The sequence below is a fragment of the Ascaphus truei genome, chromosome 1, assembly GCF_040206685.1.
Source record: "Ascaphus truei isolate aAscTru1 chromosome 1, aAscTru1.hap1, whole genome shotgun sequence".
Lineage (NCBI taxonomy): Eukaryota > Metazoa > Chordata > Amphibia > Anura > Ascaphidae > Ascaphus > Ascaphus truei.
Window position 1 is genome coordinate 29,638,182 of NC_134483.1, and position 23,864 is coordinate 29,662,045.

Here is a 23,864-nt window from a genome sequence, read left to right on the forward strand (position 1 = left end):
TTGTCGCTAGTAGTGTCCGCGGCGTCCGAGAAGTCCGTGTCACTGGTGTTATACCCAGACTTTCTATACCCCCCACGTCTCCGGCGGGACTGGCCCCTCAGCTGACCCTGTGCACCTGTGGGTAGATCACTCAACCCCAGCAACCATCTGTATACTTTACGATCTTTGTAATCTGATTCAACAGTTTTGAGTTTCTCTCTCTTATATTTGATGAGGTTGTTTCTGTATGTGTCTATGGAGGACTGTATTTTGTCCGTCCAATTCGTTGAAGTGTCAGTCTCTAGTGTTGTTCCATGTTTGGAGTAGATTGCATCTATCTCTTTTTTAATCTTAATAATTTCCTTACTTGATTGATCAATAACAAGAATGACCAAATCAAATGCACATTTGTTTAATATCGCAATCCATCTTCTGCAGAACTCTGGATCTGTTCTCCCTATGGTGGGCTGATTTTTTATCCTAAACCCACGGGGTAGCAATTTCTCCTTATGGTAATGTGACAGCGTTACACCGTGTAGATAATAATCAACTTCCCTCTTCTTTAATTTAATTAGGTCATTGTACACGTCACTCGCTTTTTCAGGTCCCAAAACAGATTCGAAAGACTCCGTGTATCGGATGTTGGAAATTTCAGCCTCGCTAAAGCTAGCTGACTCAGAGATGGCCGAAAATACCCCAAAAGTATCTGCAAACTCCTCCATGTTATTTCTTTACGTGAATAAAACCAACATTCATTTATGATATGGCTAATATAAACAAAACATCCACGAAATAGGCCAAAAAATGTAGGCTTGTTCAGTGTCATGCTTACATAGATCTTTTTTAATATTTGTGTTGCAACAACATGTCAGAGCCTCTTTAGTGCTGTCCCAATTGCCACTAGCCCCTCTTTTCATAGTTTTTGGCATCCGCAGTGTCAGGCTTACATAGATACCCTTCGGGTTAAATCTATGCGCATGCGCGCCTATGCGCGCTATGGGGACAGATGCAGGGACGTAGTGATCCTATGTGCAGCCTTCTGTATTCACCGCGGGGCATTGAGAGGTTCGCGCATGCGCGAACCGCCACTGGATTGGGTATATGCACCATACAGGCCACCGTAGTTATGCACGAGCAGCCCAATCACTAAATCCAAGATGGCGATGCGTTCCAGCACATGCCTGCGGGTCACAGCGGCGCGGTTTCGCGGGCAATCTTGCCCTCACACGGGTGAGTTTAATTTTATTTTTGATTGGTGTGGGTATATAAGGGGGTTGATTAGCATTCACTTATTGCACTACCCTGAGGAAGGTCACGTTCAGAGGACCGAAACGTTGGAGGTGGTGCCATGTTACTTTGAATACAGCTTCATTGGAACTACTGGACTGTGTGCTGTCTCGTTTTTTCCGGACTCCAATCTGGTAAAATCTACTTTTTATATATATATATATATATATATATATATATACACCAAGGAAAAGAAAAAAGAAAAGTGTCCCACTAAAAGCACTCAAGCAAAGTAATAATAAGTTTGTTTATTCAAAAAGACATGGATTACACGACAATAACAAATTAAAAAAGTCCTCAGGGAATCCCTACAGCTGCAGAGGGTATCTAAATATTGAAAACCATGGCCACAATATTGCTGAACAAGAAAAAATAGTATAATCCTGCTGCATAAATATAGACACCGGCCGGTCAAAATATGTGAGTGAAAAGCTGTATTCTAGGACCTAAATAACTGCAATCTGTAGTAAATGCCAATACAATACCACCTCAGTCACCAACAAAAAAAGAGATAATATACTGTAATACACAAAATGTCCACTGATGAATATAAATGCACAATGAGTATACTTGCAAGTCACCATACAGTCATGTACTGTACATGAAGTCCTGATTGAAAGGTCCTGGGTAGGCATAGATTGAAAAAAATCATGAAATAAATTTGCAGCACGGGTCCATAGCATTATGAGGGGATCCCTGGGGAGTGCAGACAAACACAAAAAGGTGTATACAGTATCTAGATACTGTATATCTAGATTTTGATTTAAGCAATTTTGAGTCATTTTTTCCAGTTAGTTGCAGGCGTATTTCTTTGTAGTTCTCTCTCTCATATATATATATATATATATATATATATATATATATATATATATATATATATATATATATATGGACAGTTATAAAGACAGCGCCCCTTTTTCAAATACACCCAAATTGCTGCCACTCCGGTGACGTGTGCCAAAATGTTGCACCAAATATCAATAGTGATTATGATGTTTGCATGAACCAACTAGTGCCTGATTTACTAATTGATAATTGATATATATAAAAAAACAACATACATCAAACAAAAAATGATAGAAAAAATGTGCAAAAATATATGAAAGATAAAAATAAACTGTTGAACATAAAAAATAACATAAAAATACAAAAATAGAACTATAAAAATTGATACTTAAGTCCAAATGAAGTCCATGAGTAAATAAAACAAAGGTCCAGGCTGCTTCTTCTTGGGTTCACCAAGTTCCCATAGTACCTATTAGAAAAAAGAAAAGAGAAAAAGCGCCCGATCCTTGTGTAAAATCAGATTGACATTTTAATAAACCATGGACAAGACAATTGCACACTTACAATTAGTCTGATTAAAATAAGCGTTTTATGGGACCTGCCCATGCACCAAACGAAGACTTCACCGTCACCTCCGCTCTGTAATCTCACGATCAGTTCGAGACCCAGCAGTTGAGAACGCCGTTTTCTCCAAGGTGTTTCTATAACAGACATCCGTCAGGAGCTTCTCAGCAGCGTGCGTCCGCCATTACTCCCACACATGCGGTGCTGGATACCGGAAGGATTTTCCTTGTATTTCCTTGGTCTCTCTCTGGTGCCGAAGGCAGGTCAGCCACCGTAGTTTCAATGCAAACCGTCCCTACGCGTTTCTTCCGCCTTTGCGGATTTCATCAGGGGATGGACACCAAAGGGGCTATCTGGTGTTAAATAGTCCCTCACGTAAATGAGCATAATATGACTCACAGGTGTGTTTAGTACTATAGGTGTCATTAAATCAAATTGATATCCGGTGCAATATAATTGAGAGCTCTAATAACTTTAAACTCAACAGAATTTAAAACGTTAATATATTTGATAACAGCAAACGAGGATACTGCTGCTGATGGAATAATTAGCCAAGTTAAATGCAAATTACATAGTAACATGAACAGGATGTGAACATGAATTAGAACTTGTTCCAGCATTTATGTACTTAAATTAAAAAATATATAGAAAATATATACAAAGTATAATCAGATTAAATATTGAATAAATGATGATGAAAATAATATTCAAAATATACCACTTTTTACCTATGCCAAACTTCTTTTGGACATAAACAAATTCATTAATACATATTATATACATACCCTACATGTAACTAATGATACAAATATAATATCTTTACATATATGTAAAATAAATCTAAATACCATACTAACATCTAGAAAACTATAAATTGTGCATTATATAATAATTATTAAAAAAATAAATAAATGAATAAATTCATACTTAAGCTTGAAAAAGAGAGAATCATTTTATGTATCTCTCTATATGTGAACTGGAAAGAAGAGATGAAACAGTGATTAATGATAGCAAGAGTCTAGCCAAAAGTATCTATATGGCTGTAATTTTGTATATCAAATGTAACCCAAATTTTGGGTCTTTGAAGTCCTGATTGATCAAACTGCAAATGTTCCTGATTAATTTTGTCTATATCCTTATAGAGAAAAAAAAAAAAATAATGGATAGAATAATCCCTATGGATATATTGGGGGCAAAAATGATTATAGCATAAGGGAAATGGGGGACCTAGATTATGACCACCCAAATCATGTTGTATAGATATATCCGTGTGACAACTAATATTGATACTAATACTAAGTACAGTACCTATATAAGGAATGAATATACATCTATAAACGTCTGTATTTGACTATTATATTAAGTAATAGAGGAATTAAGCGAAGCTCTATTTTGCTTAAGGGAAAAAAAAGGAAGAATTACTAGCAAGCCAAAAGGCAGCAATCCGAGTGAAATGAACTAACAAGTATTTGAATAAATATAGATTAAGTGTTTTATAATGTGTCATGTAAATGTGGTATATATATTAATGATTGAACTTATATTCTAAACGTGATTATTATATAGTGACTTATTATGAATAATAAAGAAATGTGTTTTGTGTCAAAAATAATTAGTTTGTGTTTGTGATGCAGTGCTGACCAAAGGTCCCACAGTTACACCAACTAAGATTCAGAGGGAGCATGCTATACATGCTCAGCCCAGACCTCTAAGATCCAGTCAATGCAAGTGGAATATATTACACTATAGTGCTTACGTCAATACAGTCGTTGAGACCCCCTGGACTCAATGTCTCCAACATGTAAATCCAGAAGGTCTCCCTTAGGTTTAGTTTTTTGACCCTATCGCCACTTAATATTGCTAGAGGGATATGTTCTAAGCACATGACAGTCAGTGATGATGGATCCTTGTTGTGTATTTCCAAGAAATGTCTAGATAAGTTGTGAGTGGTAATACCATGCAGAATATTTCTTCTATGTTCTAGAAATCTTGTGCTTAGAGTCCTCGTGGTTCTTCCCACGTATTGGAGTCCACATTTACATGTAATGACATAGATCACGAATGAGGATAGACAATCCATATGGCTCTTAAGTGTGTGTACAGATTTATTAAAAAAGGATGTAATTTGGTTGGTTTTGCACATATGTTTGCATGTTAAACATCTAGTTCTACCACAAACAAAGTTGCCATTTTTTGTCGGTTTTGACAAAGAAGGATCCCTAATCTGTTTAAGGCGACTGGGTGCCAGAATGGTTTTCAAATTTCTGGCTTTTTTGTATATAATAGGAACTTTGGTTGGTAATTTATTTCCAATTATTGGGTCCCTTAACAATATACTCCAGTGTTTGTTGAGAATTGTTGAGATGCCTTTCACTGAATTATTAAATGTTGTAATGAAAAGTGGTGACTTGACAGAATTAGCCCCAAAATCACCATTGGTCCTTCCAACTTTGTTTGATTTGGACAATAAAGATTTACGCTCCAGGAGACCTACCTGCCGAAATGTCTCATATATGATATGTTTGTCATACCCCTTAGCCAGAAATCTTTCAACCAATATTTCCCCCTGGGCCAAAAAATCAGAACGTGAAGAACAATTCCTTCTAATTCTGAGAAATTGGCCCCTGGGGATATTGGCCAACCATCTTTTGTAATGGTTGCTATTATTGTGTAGATAGCTATTGGTGGCCACTGTCTTGAAGTGTGTTTTGGTGACAATTTCTCCATTCAAATGAGCCTCCAGTTCTAAGTCCAGAAACACAATCATGTTCTTGTTAACATTGTATGTAAACTTCAGATCCATGTCATTGTTGTTGAATGCCTGTAATTTGTGTTCCAGGAGTTCCTGATCACCATCCCATATTAGGATGATGTCATCTATGTAACGGCCATAGTACACAAGGTTCGCCCCCAGATCCGCATCACCCCACACATGCAGTTCCTCCCACAAACCCATGTAGAGGTTCGCATAGCTGGGAGCAAATCTTGTGCCCATGGCCGTCCCACAGATCTGCAAATAATAAATGTCTTCAAATAAAAAATAATTGTGTTCTAGTATGAATGCAATGGCCTGTAAAATGAATAAAGATTGTGTGTTGCCTAAATTTGTGTCCAAATTGAGAAAATGTTTTACTGCGTCTAAACCTTTATTATGTTTAATACAAGTATACAAAGATGTAATGTCACAGGTTGCCCAGATGTATGTTGGTTTCCAAATAATCCCAGAGATGGAGTCGAGGACATGCAACGTGTCCCTTAAATATGATTTCAACCGTGTGACTAAAGGTTGTAAAAAATAATCTACGTACTGGGACACGCTGGATGTCATCGACTCCACCCCTGAAACAATGGGTCTTCCAGGAGGGTTAGAAATGTGTTTATGTATCTTGGGAATGTGGTAAAAAATGGGTGTTCTTGGAAACCGTATGTAAAGAAAACCAAATTCTGACTTGTTAATGACATTTATATTTAGAGCCTGGGTAAGAAGATCTTTATACTCTTTTTGAAAACTTTCCATAGGGTCTTGCCCCAAAACGATATATGAGGTATTGTCACCTAAGAGTCTAAAGGCCTCTGACAGGTAATCTGTTCTGTCCTGCAGAACTATGCCCCCTCCTTTATCCGCCTGTCTAATGACAAGGTCGTTTAGACTACAAAGTTCCTTAAGTGCGATGTTCTCCTCTTTTGATAAATTTCTATTCCGTATTGATGTTGTATTTGAACACATTTGTTCAAAGTCCTTGAGAACCATGGTGTAAAAAGTTTCAACAAATGATCCCTTTGAATGATATGGGAAATACGTGGACTTTGCAGAAAAAGGAGAGTGTACTATTGTAATATCTCTTACTGAAGAAAGATCAGTGGATCCATCAATAATTGCTTCTCTATCTAGGATTGGGGATCTTCCTAGTTGTGGTGTAATATTTGTATGGTTAATCATGGATGATGTAGGACTATCTAGCTCATAAACGGATAGCTGACTTATATCCAACAAATGTGATGGCTCCTCTATTTGTATCCCTTCTTGCAAGAGGGTGGACATTGCATCAATGCAAGCTATCTCCTGTGTGTTAAGTATACATTGTTGTTTATCCTTGTTTTGCATGGTGAAATGTCGCATCAGTGTGATTTTTCTAATATATTTGTTCAAGTCTACAAACAGATCGAATCTGTTTGGAAGACTGCTTGGGGCAAATGAGAGACCCTTGGTCAGCAGTGCTATGTGATTACTAGACAAAATATGTGTTGATAAATTAAAAATGCCATATGTCTCTGGATTGCTGGCTCTTAGCTTACCTTCCTTCTTTCTTTGTTCGCGCTTCCCTCCCCTGGTTCCTCGCAGCTTCTTTTTCTCCGTTGTGGAGTATTTGTGTGATACGTCGGTTTCCGATCCCACAGGGGATAGGATTTTCCTCTCTCCCGATTCTCTTCTTGAGTGACCAATTCTAAAAAAGAGGCAGTGTGAGTTTTAATAGTAGGGACAGTAATTTCTGGATTGTTCTTGTTACTATCTCTATTGTGTGTTTTAGGTATGGCCCCACTACTTTTGTCAATCACCACAGTCTCCTCACAAATTGCCCCCTTTTCCTGTAAGACTTCAAATCTATTTTCTGTAGGACAGGAAAATGGTGTATTTGGTGTTGTCTTTTCACTCCTATGAGTGTTCTGTCCTTTGTCACTGGATATTGAGTGGGTGTTTGAATTGTCTCTACTCTTATCTCTATGTTTGTCATCTTTGTAATTGTTTTTTTTGTAATATTTATTTGGAGTATAATGTTTGGATCTATCTCTCCTATCATGTCGTCTCCAATCCCTGATTTTGTCAGTAGCATAGTCAGTTTGATCTCTAACATATTTGCTACTCTTGCGATCACTGATCTCCTTTTCATATTTAAGTACCCTAGAGTCAACAAGTTTATCCAACTCCTGGAATTCTTCACTTTCCACATATGGAATCATGATTTGTTGAGTTTCCTCTATTTCCTTTGCGATTTCATTAAGCTTATCTTCCCTATATAGGCGGAAGAAACGCGTAGGGACGGTTTGCATTGAAACTACGGTGGCTGACCTGCCTTCGGCACCAGAGAGAGACCAAGGAAATACAAGGAAAATCCTTCCGGTATCCAGCACCGCATGTGTGGGAGTAATGGCGGACGCACGCTGCTGAGAAGCTCCTGACGGATGTCTGTTATAGAAACACCTTGGAGAAAACGGCGTTCTCAACTGCTGAGTCTCGAACTGATCGTGAGATTACAGAGCGGAGGTGACGGTGAAGTCTTCGTTTGGTGCATGGGCAGGTCCCATAAAACGCTTATTTTAATCAGACTAATTGTAATTGTGCAATTGTCTTGTCCATGGTTTATTAAAATGTCAATCTGATTTTACACAAGGATCGGGCGCTTTTTCTCTTTTCTTTTTTCTAATAGGTACTATGGGAACTTGGTGAACCCAAGAAGAAGCAGCCTGGACCTTTGTTTTATTTACTCATGGACTTCATTTGGACTTAAGTATCAATTTTTATAGTTCTATTTTTGTATTTTTATGTTATTTTTTATGTTCAACAGTTTATTTTTATCTTTCATATATTTTTGCACATTTTTTCTATCATTTTTTGTTTGATGTATGTTGTTTTTTTATATATATCAATTATCAATTAGTAAATCAGGCACTAGTTGGTTCATGCAAACATCATAATCACTATTGATATTTGGTGCAACATTTTGGCACACGTCACCGGAGTGGCAGCAATTTGGGTGTATTTGAAAAAGGGGCGCTGTCTTTATAACTGTCCCTTTAAATTGTCATCCTCATTAGACAGCAGCAGCTTTTCATTTACACCCATCTTGCAATTGCATCTCTGGGACATCTGTCAAAATGATGAAAACTAGTAAGGAGCGTCTCATTAGGAGACAACAATATGCAGATTCAGCTGAAATAGATATGACAGAATTTAAGGAGGATACAATTGATCTAAAAACCAACTTTTTTAAGCTTGAAAGGTTGGCAAAAGAAGAGATGAAACATTGGCTTGATCTCCTTTCATTGCAGAATTATCTGGATGCTAAAATAGTCCCTAGGGGCTTAAGGTTTACAAAAAAAACAACATTTGACACAAATATTGACTTTAAAAGCAAGTGGAATGACGCAATGGAGTCATGTTCCTTTACCCTAATAAAATTATTGATAAACTATAGGGAAGATAAGCTTAATGAAATCGCAAAGGAAATAGAGGAAACTCAACAAATCATGATTCCATATGTGGAAAGTGAAGAATTCCAGGAGTTGGATAAACTTGTTGACTCTAGGGAACTTAAATATGAAAAGGAGATCAGTGATCGCAAGAGTAGCAAATATGTTAGAGATCAAACTGACTATGCTACTGACAAAATCAGGGATTGGAGACGACATGATAGGAGAGATAGATCCAAACATTATACTCCAAATAAATATTACAAAAAAAACAATTACAAAGATGACAAACATAGAGATAAGAGTAGAGACAATTCAAACACCCACTCAATATCCAGTGACAAAGGACAGAACACTCATAGGAGTGAAAAGACAACACCAAATACACCATTTTCCTGTCCTACAGAAAATAGATTTGAAGTCTTACAGGAAAAGGGGGCAATTTGTGAGGAGACTGTGGTGATTGACAAAAGTAGTGGGGCCATACCTAAAACACACAATAGAGATAGTAACAAGAACAATCCAGAAATTACTGTCCCTACTATTAAAACTCACACTGCCTCTTTTTTAGAATTGGTCACTCAAGAAGAGAATCGGGAGAGAGGAAAATCCTATCCCCTGTGGGATCGGAAACCGACGTATCACACAAATACTCCACAACGGAGAAAAAGAAGCTGCGAGGAACCAGGGGAGGGAAGCGCGAACAAAGAAAGAAGGAAGGTAAGCTAAGAGCCAGCAATCCAGAGACATATGGCATTTTTAATTTATCAACACATATTTTGTCTAGTAATCACATAGCACTGCTGACCAAGGGTCTCTCATTTGCCCCAAGCAGTCTTCCAAACAGATTCGATCTGTTTGTAGACTTGAACAAATATATTAGAAAAATCACACTGATGCGACATTTCACCATGCAAAACAAGGATAAACAACAATGTATACTTAACACACAGGAGATAGCTTGCATTGATGCAATGTCCACCCTCTTGCAAGAAGGGATACAAATAGAGGAGCCATCACATTTGTTGGATATAAGTCAGCTATCCGTTTATGAGCTAGATAGTCCTACATCATCCATGATTAACCATACAAATATTACACCACAACTAGGAAGATCCCCAATCCTAGATAGAGAAGCAATTATTGATGGATCCACTGATCTTTCTTCAGTAAGAGATATTACAATAGTACACTCTCCTTTTTCTGCAAAGTCCACGTATTTCCCATATCATTCAAAGGGATCATTTGTTGAAACTTTTTACACCATGGTTCTCAAGGACTTTGAACAAATGTGTTCAAATACAACATCAATACGGAATAGAAATTTATCAAAAGAGGAGAACATCGCACTTAAGGAACTTTGTAGTCTAAACGACCTTGTCATTAGACAGGCGGATAAAGGAGGGGGCATAGTTCTGCAGGACAGAACAGATTACCTGTCAGAGGCCTTTAGACTCTTAGGTGACAATACCTCATATATCGTTTTGGGGCAAGACCCTATGGAAAGTTTTCAAAAAGAGTATAAAGATCTTCTTACCCAGGCTCTAAATATAAATGTCATTAACAAGTCAGAATTTGGTTTTCTTTACATACGGTTTCCAAGAACACCCATTTTTTACCACATTCCCAAGATACATAAACACATTTCTAACCCTCCTGGAAGACCCATTGTCTCAGGGGTGGAGTCGATGACATCCAGCGTGTCCCAGTACGTAGATTATTTTTTACAACCTTTAGTCACACGGTTGAAATCATATTTAAGGGACACGTTGCATGTCCTCGACTCCATCTCTGGGATTATTTGGAAACCAACATACATCTGGGCAACCTGTGACATTACATCTTTGTATACTTGTATTAAACATAATAAAGGTTTAGACGCAGTAAAACATTTTCTCAATTTGGACACAAATTTAGGCAACACACAATCTTTATTCATTTTACAGGCCATTGCATTCATACTAGAACACAATTATTTTTTATTTGAAGACATTTATTATTTGCAGATCTGTGGGACGGCCATGGGCACAAGATTTGCTCCCAGCTATGCGAACCTCTACATGGGTTTGTGGGAGGAACTGCATGTGTGGGGTGATGCGGATCTGGGGGCGAACCTTGTGTACTATGGCCGTTACATAGATGACATCATCCTAATATGGGATGGTGATCAGGAACTCCTGGAACACAAATTACAGGCATTCAACAACAATGACATGGATCTGAAGTTTACATACAATGTTAACAAGAACATGATTGTGTTTCTGGACTTAGAACTGGAGGCTCATTTGAATGGAGAAATTGTCACCAAAACACACTTCAAGACAGTGGCCACCAATAGCTATCTACACAATAATAGCAACCATTACAAAAGATGGTTGGCCAATATCCCCAGGGGCCAATTTCTCAGAATTAGAAGGAATTGTTCTTCACGTTCTGATTTTTTGGCCCAGGGGGAAATATTGGTTGAAAGATTTCTGGCTAAGGGGTATGACAAACATATCATATATGAGACATTTCGGCAGGTAGGTCTCCTGGAGCGTAAATCTTTATTGTCCAAATCAAACAAAGTTGGAAGGACCAATGGTGATTTTGGGGCTAATTCTGTCAAGTCACCACTTTTCATTACAACATTTAATAATTCAGTGAAAGGCATCTCAACAATTCTCAACAAACACTGGAGTATATTGTTAAGGGACCCAATAATTGGAAATAAATTACCAACCAAAGTTCCTATTATATACAAAAAAGCCAGAAATTTGAAAACCATTCTGGCACCCAGTCGCCTTAAACAGATTAGGGATCCTTCTTTGTCAAAACCGACAAAAAATGGCAACTTTGTTTGTGGTAGAACTAGATGTTTAACATGCAAACATATGTGCAAAACCAACCAAATTACATCCTTTTTTAATAAATCTGTACACACACTTAAGAGCCATATGGATTGTCTATCCTCATTCGTGATCTATGTCATTACATGTAAATGTGGACTCCAATACGTGGGAAGAACCACGAGGACTCTAAGCACAAGATTTCTAGAACATAGAAGAAATATTCTGCATGGTATTACCACTCACAACTTATCTAGACATTTCTTGGAAATACACAACAAGGATCCATCATCACTGACTGTCATGTGCTTAGAACATATCCCTCTAGCAATATTAAGTGGCGATAGGGTCAAAAAACTAAACCTAAGGGAGACCTTCTGGATTTACATGTTGGAGACATTGAGTCCAGGGGGTCTCAACGACTGTATTGACGTAAGCACTATAGTGTAATATATTCCACTTGCATTGACTGGATCTTAGAGGTCTGGGCTGAGCATGTATAGCATGCTCCCTCTGAATCTTAGTTGGTGTAACTGTGGGACCTTTGGTCAGCACTGCATCACAAACACAAACTAATTATTTTTGACACAAAACACATTTCTTTATTATTCATAATAAGTCACTATATAATAATCACGTTTAGAATATAAGTTCAATCATTAATATATATACCACATTTACATGACACATTATAAAACACTTAATCTATATTTATTCAAATACTTGTTAGTTCATTTCACTCGGATTGCTGCCTTTTGGCTTGCTAGTAATTCTTCCTTTTTTTTCCCTTAAGCAAAATAGAGCTTCGCTTAATTCCTCTATTACTTAATATAATAGTCAAATACAGACGTTTATAGATGTATATTCATTCCTTATATAGGTACTGTACTTAGTATTAGTATCAATATTAGTTGTCACACGGATATATCTATACAACATGATTTGGATGGTCATAATCTAGGTCCCCCATTTCCCTTATGCTATAATCATTTTTGCCCCCAATATATCCATAGGGATTATTCTATCCATTATTTTTTTTTTTTTCTCTCTATAAGGATATAGACAAAATTAATCAGGAACATTTGCAGTTTGATCAATCAGGACTTCAAAGACCCAAAATTTGGGTTACATTTGATATACAAAATTACAGCCATATAGATACTTTTGGCTAGACTCTTGCTATCATTAATCACTGTTTCATCTCTTCTTTCCAGTTCACATATAGAGAGATACATAAAATGATTCTCTCTTTTTCAAGCTTAAGTATGAATTTATTCATTTATTTATTTTTTTAATAATTATTATATAATGCACAATTTATAGTTTTCTAGATGTTAGTATGGTATTTAGATTTATTTTACATATATGTAAAGATATTATATTTGTATCATTAGTTACATGTAGGGTATGTATATAATATGTATTAATGAATTTGTTTATGTCCAAAAGAAGTTTGGCATAGGTAAAAAGTGGTATATTTTGAATATTATTTTCATCATCATTTATTCAATATTTAATCTGATTATACTTTGTATATATTTTCTATATATTTTTTAATTTAAGTACATAAATGCTGGAACAAGTTCTAATTCATGTTCACATCCTGTTCATGTTACTATGTAATTTGCATTTAACTTGGCTAATTATTCCATCAGCAGCAGTATCCTCGTTTGCTGTTATCAAATATATTAACGTTTTAAATTCTGTTGAGTTTAAAGTTATTAGAGCTCTCAATTATATTGCACCGGATATCAATTTGATTTAATGACACCTATAGTACTAAACACACCTGTGAGTCATATTATGCTCATTTACGTGAGGGACTATTTAACACCAGATAGCCCCTTTGGTGTCCATCCCCTGATGAAATCCGCAAAGGCGGAAGAAACGCGTAGGGACGGTTTGCATTGAAACTACGGTGGCTGACCTGCCTTCGGCACCAGAGAGAGACCAAGGAAATACAAGGAAAATCCTTCCGGTATCCAGCACCGCATGTGTGGGAGTAATGGCGGACGCACGCTGCTGAGAAGCTCCTGACGGATGTCTGTTATAGAAACACCTTGGAGAAAACGGCGTTCTCAACTGCTGGGTCTCGAACTGATCGTGAGATTACAGAGCGGAGGTGACGGTGAAGTCTTCGTTTGGTGCATGGGCAGGTCCCATAAAACGCTTATTTTAATCAGACTAATTGTAAGTGTGCAATTGTCTTGTCCATGGTTTATTAAAATGTCAATCTGATTTTACACAAGGATCGGGCGCTTTTTCTCTTTTCTTTTTTCTAATATATATATATATATATATATATATATATATATATATATATATATATATATATATATAAAGTAGTATAAATAAAAGTCCTCTATTATCTAATATTAATACAATTTAGATACATGCCTAATTACGGAATACATTGTTGCAAGTGTTTATATGTTTTGCATGTGTTTTTAACATTTTATATGTGTTTATATAAAATTGTGTGATTTAACTACAGTATGTATTTGTGTTGCAAACACGGGCATAAAACGAAAGGTGGCTAAGCTGTGCTGTTTAAGCTTAAAGTGCCTTGCTACAGCTTAGCCACCTTTCGTTGTACAGTATGCCCGTTGTACAAGCCCATACTCCAACCAGGGGAGGAAATAGACACAGGCTTTTGCTCCAGCTTGAGGCGAGGATGATTCACAGACTGGATTCTATGGCCCCCAAAGGCCTAAATGAGGACATGAACTTGGGTTGTTTTTTGTAATTTTTTGTAATTATTACTGTTCAACATCAACTGTATGTATACATGGATCAGCGTAGTTCAAAATGATTAGTTTAAAATGCATTTATTATACAGTATATTTTACTACAGCTTGTATATTCTTGTCGTTCAGCTTCTTCCATTGATTTTATTTCCCCCTCCCGGTTCTCTTCACTTTACCCTCACTGTGTATTGGGTGTTCTTTATTCCACATTTTTGCAGGTCCGTATTTTGTATATTTATGTAGTTCTACAGACAGCATGTTCCTTTATTTGATCGCACTTTGTGCCTTCAGCAGTACTGGTATACTAGGGGTTAACTAGCAACCTATGTATATCCATGCAGCATGTGACGCCGACAGGTTATTATGGGTTACCCGACTGGGATTACAGTGGGTTCCATCTGTCATAGGATTCTACTGATATACGCATGCCAGTATCTGTTATTCTTATGTGCTGTTTAGAAGTAAATTCATCACTGCTACAGCACATACTGTACACATTTGCAGTGGTGTATCTGTACACGTGCAGTACACATGACAACCACTGGTGTCTGCTGCCTTTAAAGAGTTGAGCACACATGTGGCTGCCTTGATAACCGGGCCTGCTGATGCAGCATCAGTTTGTTTACATGCAATCACACTGACAGCTTGGGTTTGATCATGTGACTTGGATTCCCCAATAGGAGTACAGACATGGAGTTGGAGCATGATCTAATTAAATTGTATTATGCACAGCTGTTTTGTCGCCCGATGATGATGCTTTCTGATGATGTGGAGATGTCTATGTCACTTGGGTGTTGGGGTATATAAGTCACTCACTGTCCTGTGTCTGTTGCACCACCCTGAGGAAGATCCCCCTGTGGGATCGAAACGTTGTAGTTATGTGCTGTATTTAATACATTTATTTTCATTCACCTGAGTGCTGTCTCCCTTTTTGCTGCTATGCGGTAATGTATACTTTTATTATTTATATGGGACATGCACCTATTCATTATTGAATTTCTATTGGAGTGCCAGTGATTTTTTATCATATATATATATATACTGTATATATATATATATATATATATATATATATATATATATATATATATATATATATATATATATATATATATATATATATATATATATATATATATATATATATATATATATATATATATATATATATATATATATATATATATATAGCCCTGGTAAGATTAGGGGCTATATATCTATCCTCCTCCTGTGTGTAATTCCTACTAAGGGCAGGTTGCCAGGAGTTATCATGGGTTTTCCCCACTTCTGACACTGTGCTGAGTAAGAGAAGGTAGGTCACTTGACCCTGTGTCCAATCAAGAAGCACAGGGGCGGTGCCTATTAGAAGTTACAAAGAGCAGTGTCACTTCCTATTTAGGGTGTGTGAGCTGGCTGTCTGGACCAGTTAGGTGAGTGAGTTAGTTAGGTTCCTGATGAGTGGAGCTGATAGTGAGCTATAGGTGGACCAAATACCTTTACCCTGCATAGGGGGTAAGGGAAGAGCTAGCCCCACTCAGGATTGCCCCGAGTCCAGAGTGGAGGCAGGGACCATCCTAAGGGAGAACAGCTAGTAGGCTGTGTATATGAATTGTACCTGACTGCTGCTGCTGCTGCTGCTGCTGCTGCTGCTGCTGGAGACTGAATAAAGAGTCTGCTGTTGAAAAGGATCTATTGTGTGAGACTGGAATCTCTCATTCCTGGGAGGGGATTTATGTGGTAGGGATTCCACCCCGCATTCCTGGGGCTTACTACAGATGGAGGCTCTGCACCATTGAAGAAGAACGAAGGCATCCACCCCAGTAACCTGTCCTGTTGTTCCCCCATGTCACCGCGGGAGACTCAGGCCCTCCTGTTGCCAGCAGGTATGCACCACACTAAGACATGTAGCCAGACCACAGAACACCATAGGGGGCACGATCTGTGATTGGGTGGGGGTCTATGGGTTACAGTTGAAGGCGCTGCTGAGAGAATCAGGATAGGTTTTCAGGGAAGCAGAGCTGAACAATTTCAAAGCAAGTGCTGCAGAAGGATGGGCATTTTTGGAGACTAGGGGTAGTCAGGAGAGACAGTCCTCTCGCACAGTACACCCTAGGTGCCCTAAGAGGGTATGATGTAAATTTGGGTGCAATTGGCTATAGCTGTTCTAGTCGCCTTGAGGCAGATAGTGTAGGATTCCTGTGGGGGTAGCCTGGTTAACATGGTACAGGGACTTCAGCCTAGGGTCTGCACTATGAGTGGCCAAAAGTAGGTTGACGCCAAGTACTATAGGAATGCCAAGTACACTAGCCAGTACCCAGAAAACACACCACAGAGTGCTTGTAATGAACTGTCAGCGAGTGCTCTGTACAAGGTGAGAGTTCTGCCTAGCCTGGGGTATGCCATGCGTTATATTCACTGGTTAGAGCACCATTGAGAGTAGTAAGTACCTAGGCACGAGTTGCACTATAGGCACTGAGAGTAGCGCTATTGTGGGCTTAAAGGGCTCACTAAAGATGGCCACGAGAGATACATGTGCTCTGCGGGGCATGGAGGAGGTTAAAATGGCGATTGCGGCGCCATTCACTGCAACGCATGTTGCAGCCGATCCAAAATGGCGACTCCCGCCAAGCCTAGATCGCGCACGTGCTGCGTGCAAGCAGGCTGCACGAGAGATGTGGCGAGAGATGTGCAAGGGTTTGGCGCCAAAACAAGAACCCCAGCTAAAAGAAGGGAGCTGCGCGAACTCTGACGCCGCGCCCACCTGTGCAGTGACAGGCCAAATGACGAGCCCACGTCATCCAAAAAGAAAGAGTGCCCCTCCTCTACTTTCCACCAGAGGGAGGGGGCACACTGAGAACCAATCCCAACAGTCCTCCCCAGCGGAAGGAGGGACAGGAAGTGAGGCTGAGGAACTTCACTTCTGCTTGACTGGTGAAGGAGAAGGAGCTGATTGTCAAACCAGTAAGCTGAGCGAATCAACCCTGCGCAAAAGATGGCTGACCTAAGTATGAACACTTATCAGTTTCCAGGAGGCTTCCTGGTTGTGGAGGTTGATGGCCGAGAATATCTGCGGTGCCTGTGCATCCAATGCAGGCTACCGGGACCGGCCTCAAGTACGACAGCACGGTGCCAATAGTGTGGCATTTTCTATCTCTGGCCTATCGAGCCATATGCTGCTATCATGACCCCGCGAGAGGCCTCTCCAGTGACGCTGATCGAAGTGGAGGAGGCGGATGCGAAGGCTGCCCTGGTCCCATATGTCACCCCTGCGGTAGGGATCCAGGCCAAGCTACTAAGATGTGCTCCAACGGAGGAGAGCGTGATCGCAGTGGAGGTACCGAGCGGGCCCGTTTCGTACACATATCCACTGTCGGTGCCGCAAGGACCCGAGGTGACTCCCCAGCGGAGGTGCGTTGCAGTCCTCGTCGGATGAGAGAGACAGCCTGTCATCGGTGGTGATGCGCCGGCTGGCGGACCAACTCAGCTGTAAAGAAGAGATTCTACTTACGCCAGGGATAGAGCAGACGAGTCCGGAGACCCCCCGATGGCGAGCGCTGGTGCGGCCTGAACCGCGTAGAAGTCCCACGGCCGTGGTGACTTCCAGTGGAGTGGAGATGGGACCCGAGATGGCTCCGGAGGAACCAAAGAGCATCGCAAGACAGGGGAGTGGTATGTGGACACCACCACCCTCTTATTCACGCCAGGTGAAGGAGGAACCTGTGGAGAGAGAGGGGCTTGAGGCCTTTCTGCCCGTCCGCGACCCTGATGGTCCACCGCCGGCCCTTCCGGTCCTCAACGCACTTCCGCTGCGGGACCAAGAGGCGGATGGAGATTCCGCGATGACCTGCGATGACGTCACTTTCGGGTCGGACTGGCGCAGAGGCCCGGAAACCTTTATTGCCTCACTGAAGAGAGCTGGGCTGGAGGAAGAGTTCGAGAAATTTAAGGCCCAAGTGGCCAAGTGGAGAGCCAGACACGCTACCGTAAGAGACAGTAAGACAGCACCTACTGGTCGGGCATCGCCCGACTCAGAGACACTGTAATTGACTATGGCGATCCTATGGTCATCGCCCCTAGCGCCATTGCCTCGGCCACTGTCCCTGCCCCGCCACGTGTTATGCCACCGGGTCCTAGTGGGAGTAAGCCGAGTAAAACGCCCAAGTTTTCAACTGATTGGCGGGATTGGGTGACAAGTGATGAGGGTTCTGATGGGGAGATACCTCTGTCAAGTGTGATACCTGTACCTAACCCCACTGTGTTTAATCCTGTACCTAGAGGTAGGGCCCGAGGGTCCCAGTCTACTGCAAAAGCGGGTCCCGTAAGTCCCAAGGCACCCAAGATGAATCCCATGGTTTACAAGAATGTCATTAGAGGGAGGCGTAAAGGCTCGCACTCTACTGAGGCAGGGACTTCTGGTGTATCCTCGAGAGCTGAGTCCAAGGAAGGTATGAGTGTGTCATCCTCATATGAGCATCGAGATAAATGTGGGCACCATTATTCACAGGGTATGATGAAGGGATGGACCACAACAGATTTGTATTAATAAAGAAAGATACTGTAGACCACTGGTGGGACGTAGGCACATATTCTCCACAGGAGGTTGCTGACGAGCGAGACAATAGGTGGAGGGAGATTATGCAAAAGGTGATCACAGCCAAAGGTTCATCTATTCTGTATGATGATATCGCGCCTGAGGAGCCAAAGTACTGGCTCTGGCACTGCCAGGAAAGGCTGGGAACCGGAAACTTACTAATTTAAGTCGAGCAGATAGAGCCACAGTGGCGAGGTACCGGCAGTCTCATGGGTATGAGTTCCCGTACATACCCGAACCGATCATGCAGGAGATCGAGGACCAGAGAGACACCTTGCTCAGGGATGCAGTTGTAGAACACCTAACAATTACATTTGGTAGCACTGCTTATTTGAGGGAAGACAAAATATCTTCTGTAATGAAGGCTTGGAGTACAGGCAGGAACATATTTATGCACAACATACTGTACAGACCGGAGAATGGGCCTGTTCAGCCTTTCTTTATTAAGATCATGGATCACAATGGGCGGGAAGTGAGGAAGCCTGATCCTCGTCATTATTACTGAGTTATCGGTTCTCCTTGTTGGGAGTTTCCCGCTATGTTATGTCACCATCATGGGTGTTACAGTCCTGTGTACACAATATTAATTTTATGTTTGTATGTTCACAGGTTGTTCACCTGCAGGATGGTCCAGCGAATTAGGTCCAAGTGGGGACCCTTGGATTCCACCTGAGGGAGAGTGTAGCCCTGGTAAGATTAGGGGCTATATAGCTATCCTCCTCCTGTGTGTGTAATTCCTACTAAGGGCAGGTTGCCAGGAGTTATCATAGGTTTTCCCGACTTCTGACACTGTGCTGAGTAAGTGAAGGTAGGTCACTTGACCCTGTGTCCAATCAAGAGGCACAGGGGTGGTGCCTATTGGAAGTTACAAAGAGCGGTGTCACTTCCTATTAAGGGTGTGTGTGAGCTGTCTGTCTGGACAGTGTAGTGTTGTGAGTGAGTTAGTTAGGTTCCTGATGAGAAGAGCTGATAGTGAGCTATAGGTGGACCAAATACCTCTTACCCTGCATAGGGGGTAAGGGAAGAGCTAGCCCCACTCTGCATGGCCCTGAGTCCAGAGTGGAGGCAGGGACCATCCTAAGGGAGAGCAGCTAGTAGGCTGTGTATATTAATTGTACCTGACTGCTGCTGCTGCTGCTGCTGATGCTGGAGACTGAATAAAGAGTCTGCTGTTGAAAAGGATCTATTGTGTGAGACTGGAATCTCTCATCCCTGGGAGGGGATTTCTGTGGTAGGGATTCCACACCGCATTCCTGGGGCTTACTACAGATGGAGGTGCTGCACCATTGAAGAAGAACGAAGGCATCCACCCCAGTAACCTGTCCTCTTGTTCCCCCATGTCACCGCGGGAGACTCAGGCCCTCCTGTTGCAGGCAGGTATGCACCACACTAAGACATGTAGCTAGACCACAGAACACCATAGGGGGCCCGATCTGCGATTGAGTGGGGGTCGATGGGTTACATATATACACACACACATATATATATATAGATCTATATATATATATATATATATATATATATATAGATCTATATATATAAAATTTATATATATATATATAAATATATATATATATTCCTAAAACATTCCCTGATACAGCAGACCCAAAGATGACAGAGGGCAGATTCTTTTTGCTATCATTACAGATCAACATTATGTAAGATAATGTCTGTCTGGTACAACCTAGGATAATATAAGGTACTGTATAAATCTGAAAAGGGCAAGAGTACACGATTCTAATGCTATAAAACGTCATAAGATATCTGTGTTGTAAATATCAGATAATTACTTTCCCTCTGAAGGTAAAAGTGGGACTGTGATATCTATGTATTCATCAGGCCTCTCTCTCTCTTGTGGATTCTATCCAATTTCAAATGAATCTGCTCAGATTTTTTTCATCCAATCAGCATATGGATTTTTGTTGGGAGATCAGATTTGGTCTAAAAAATGTGTGAAAGGGGTTTGGAACAGTTTTTGAATCTCTACTCACAACAAGGGTTGCAGCAGCCACAGTAATATGGCTACTCCTATGGCTGGTACTAGCAGAAAAATCCACTGGTAAGCCAACCGCTGTCCTTGATATTCTGTCCTCATTGCCAACCAAGTCATGCTGCTCTCCTGCCCTAGCTGGCACCACTTATAATAATAATAATAAACATTTTTACAAAATGAAAACTCTCTCTCTCTCTCTCTCGCTCTCTCGCTCTCTCGCTCTCTCGCTCTCTCGCTCTCTCGCTCTCTCGCTCTCTCGCTCTCTCGCTCTCTCTCTCATTTATTTTATTTTTTTCATTTCCTATCTCTCACTATCTCTCTCCCTTCCCAGCCACACTAAGAACCCACACACCCTCTCCCTTCCCTCACCAGAAAGTGTGTGACAAACAGGCAACAGTGGCAAAATAAATGGTTTGTATTTCAGACCCAGTGTAAACCTCAGAATGGATTTTGGTGAATTAAGGATGCTGATTCCGCAGAGCAAGTAGATTCTGAGGATTCCGCATAGACTGTACCCCTACTAATGCATAAGGGAAGCTTCCTCTTCACCAATATTATGGACATTTCTGTGTGGCTGAAAATAGCCTATGACATCCTGTTGAGGTGTAACTAACATAGCTCTGTAGACAGGAAGTACAAAGTCGCCCTGGGTGAGCATGTGTCAGCCTGCAGAGTCCTGTATATGGGTACTAATGGTAAGCTTGATGAAGAGTCCAACATTTTCTTTTTATAGCAGTGTGTCTACCTGAGCATTCCCCTGAATATGTAGACTTAATCAAATATTTTTTTTCTTTTGTCACTTTGAATATCTTTGAATATATGCTCTTTTTTCAGTTGTACTGATTTACATGTTTAATTTTACATATGTTTAACTGTGAGTGCAAATCCTGAATTTGTGTATACTATTGTACGAGTGCGATATATGTACTGGATCATTGCACCTATGATTTATGAAATACCTGTATTAGTGCAAGTTCGAAAATCTTTTTTTTCCCCCTTCAATAATTTGAGTTATCATTATAACCAGTGAGGATTTTTTCAATGTTAATAGAAAAAACAGATTTTTCTTTCCGCGGTTATTGTGGCTGCCATTAGTGATATTTCCATTTTATAGAATAATCATCTCACAAAAGTGTTTTGGCATTGGAGAGGGTTTTTAAACTTTGAGTATCTTGTTATCTAAAAGAATGTAACATGAAGAAGCCTATTACCTCCAATTCATTGTATTTCTGAGAACACCAGGATTGTAAATTAAACTGCTCGACTAGCCTTTGTAAGCTTTTTTTTATTTTTTTTGCATAGACAGCATGAATAACTGCACATCCGATTTATGAGAGATGTGAATAGGTTTCTATGGAAACCACTTTATCCTCTCTACACCAAGTAACCTTGTCATGTGAACATTTAATGCAAGCACATCAAGTGCCGGATTGCACTATTTGTTCTTTCGGTAAACAGCAGGATTTTGTTTTTTTGAATAATAATTGGTCATGTGCATTTATTTTAAGAATCAGCTTTTACAGTTCAGAATTACGGTGGACCCTTAAACAGTTCAGTGGGACTGACTCAGTGTATCTTCAAGGCTCATTGAGTTACAGTCAAGCAAATATGATAAGATTGACTCAAACATGCCAGAAGTTTGGAAATACAGAATTATGAGTTTCTTACTCACTAACAGTAATTCTGTCCCCATTTGTTTCTAAGTAAATAACAGATCATTAATATACCATAACCATCCTGTAACCATTTTCTGAAAGCTGTTGATATCTACAGTATAAGTACTTTATTATATTTATTTGTGAATGTGGCACACAATATTATAATATGAAATATACTGATCTGTGATATTATTTGAATCTTTAGTGATAAACCCAATAGGAGCAAGGTCATGTGTCAGGTTTTAGGAAACCCCATCTCACCACATTCATCTTTAGGGAAACCAGAAACTATCCATAAACTATCATACTACACACCAAGATTAATTTAAGGGCTTTCATCGGGAGTCTTCTTTGCCCCTTTCTACCATGAACATACATACATACATACATATTTTAAAAAAAACAAAAAAAACGCAAAGTGTGTAGAAAATGAGGCCAATTCCTTGAAAGGTAAAAGGTCCATTAAGAGCTTTACTTACTACAATTTATATTTAAAATAACAAAAGGCTTACAGTGCTTTATTACAGAAAACAAGAAGATCACAAACATTACTTATGTAACGGGTCCTGCCCAACCCAGTCTCACTTTGTGCCTCAGGGAACTCTCACTCTGGTTACAGGGATTTTGGTGGTGCGCACCTGCTGGTAACAGGAGGGCTTGGGTCTCCTGCAATGTCATGGGGGATAACAGGACAGGCTTCTGGGGCTGTGCCCAAATTCTTCTTAATTGTGCAGCACCTCCTTCTTGTGCAGCCTCCAGTTGTGTGGGGTGGAGTATCTGCAAAAGAGTTATCTCCCTCTCCTCCTAATATACACCACTCTCAGGCAGGAGGTAAAACAAATGTGTTCTTTATTGTCCTGATCAGCAGCAGCCTATGCACAGCACACAGCACTTCTCAAAAGGGTGTTCACCACCAGGATGATTTCTAGACCCACCATCCTCTTTCTGAACTGCAGAGGAACCACCTCTCTCAAAGCTAGAGAGGAATGACTAAAACAGGAAGGGGTAATCCCTTTAGTACAGATCCAGTAGTCCCACCCCTGTGCCCTGGACTGACACAAGGCATGAGCATTACCTTCTCTGACCAACTGAATCACAGTAGTTGGGGCAAACCCGTTTTAACTCCTGGCAAACCTGCCCTTACCATGGATTATTGCACAGGAGGAGGAAAGAATAATAGCCCGAGCCTACCAGGGCTATACTTACAATACATAGGGTCAGACAGTTTATCAAATGAAAAGG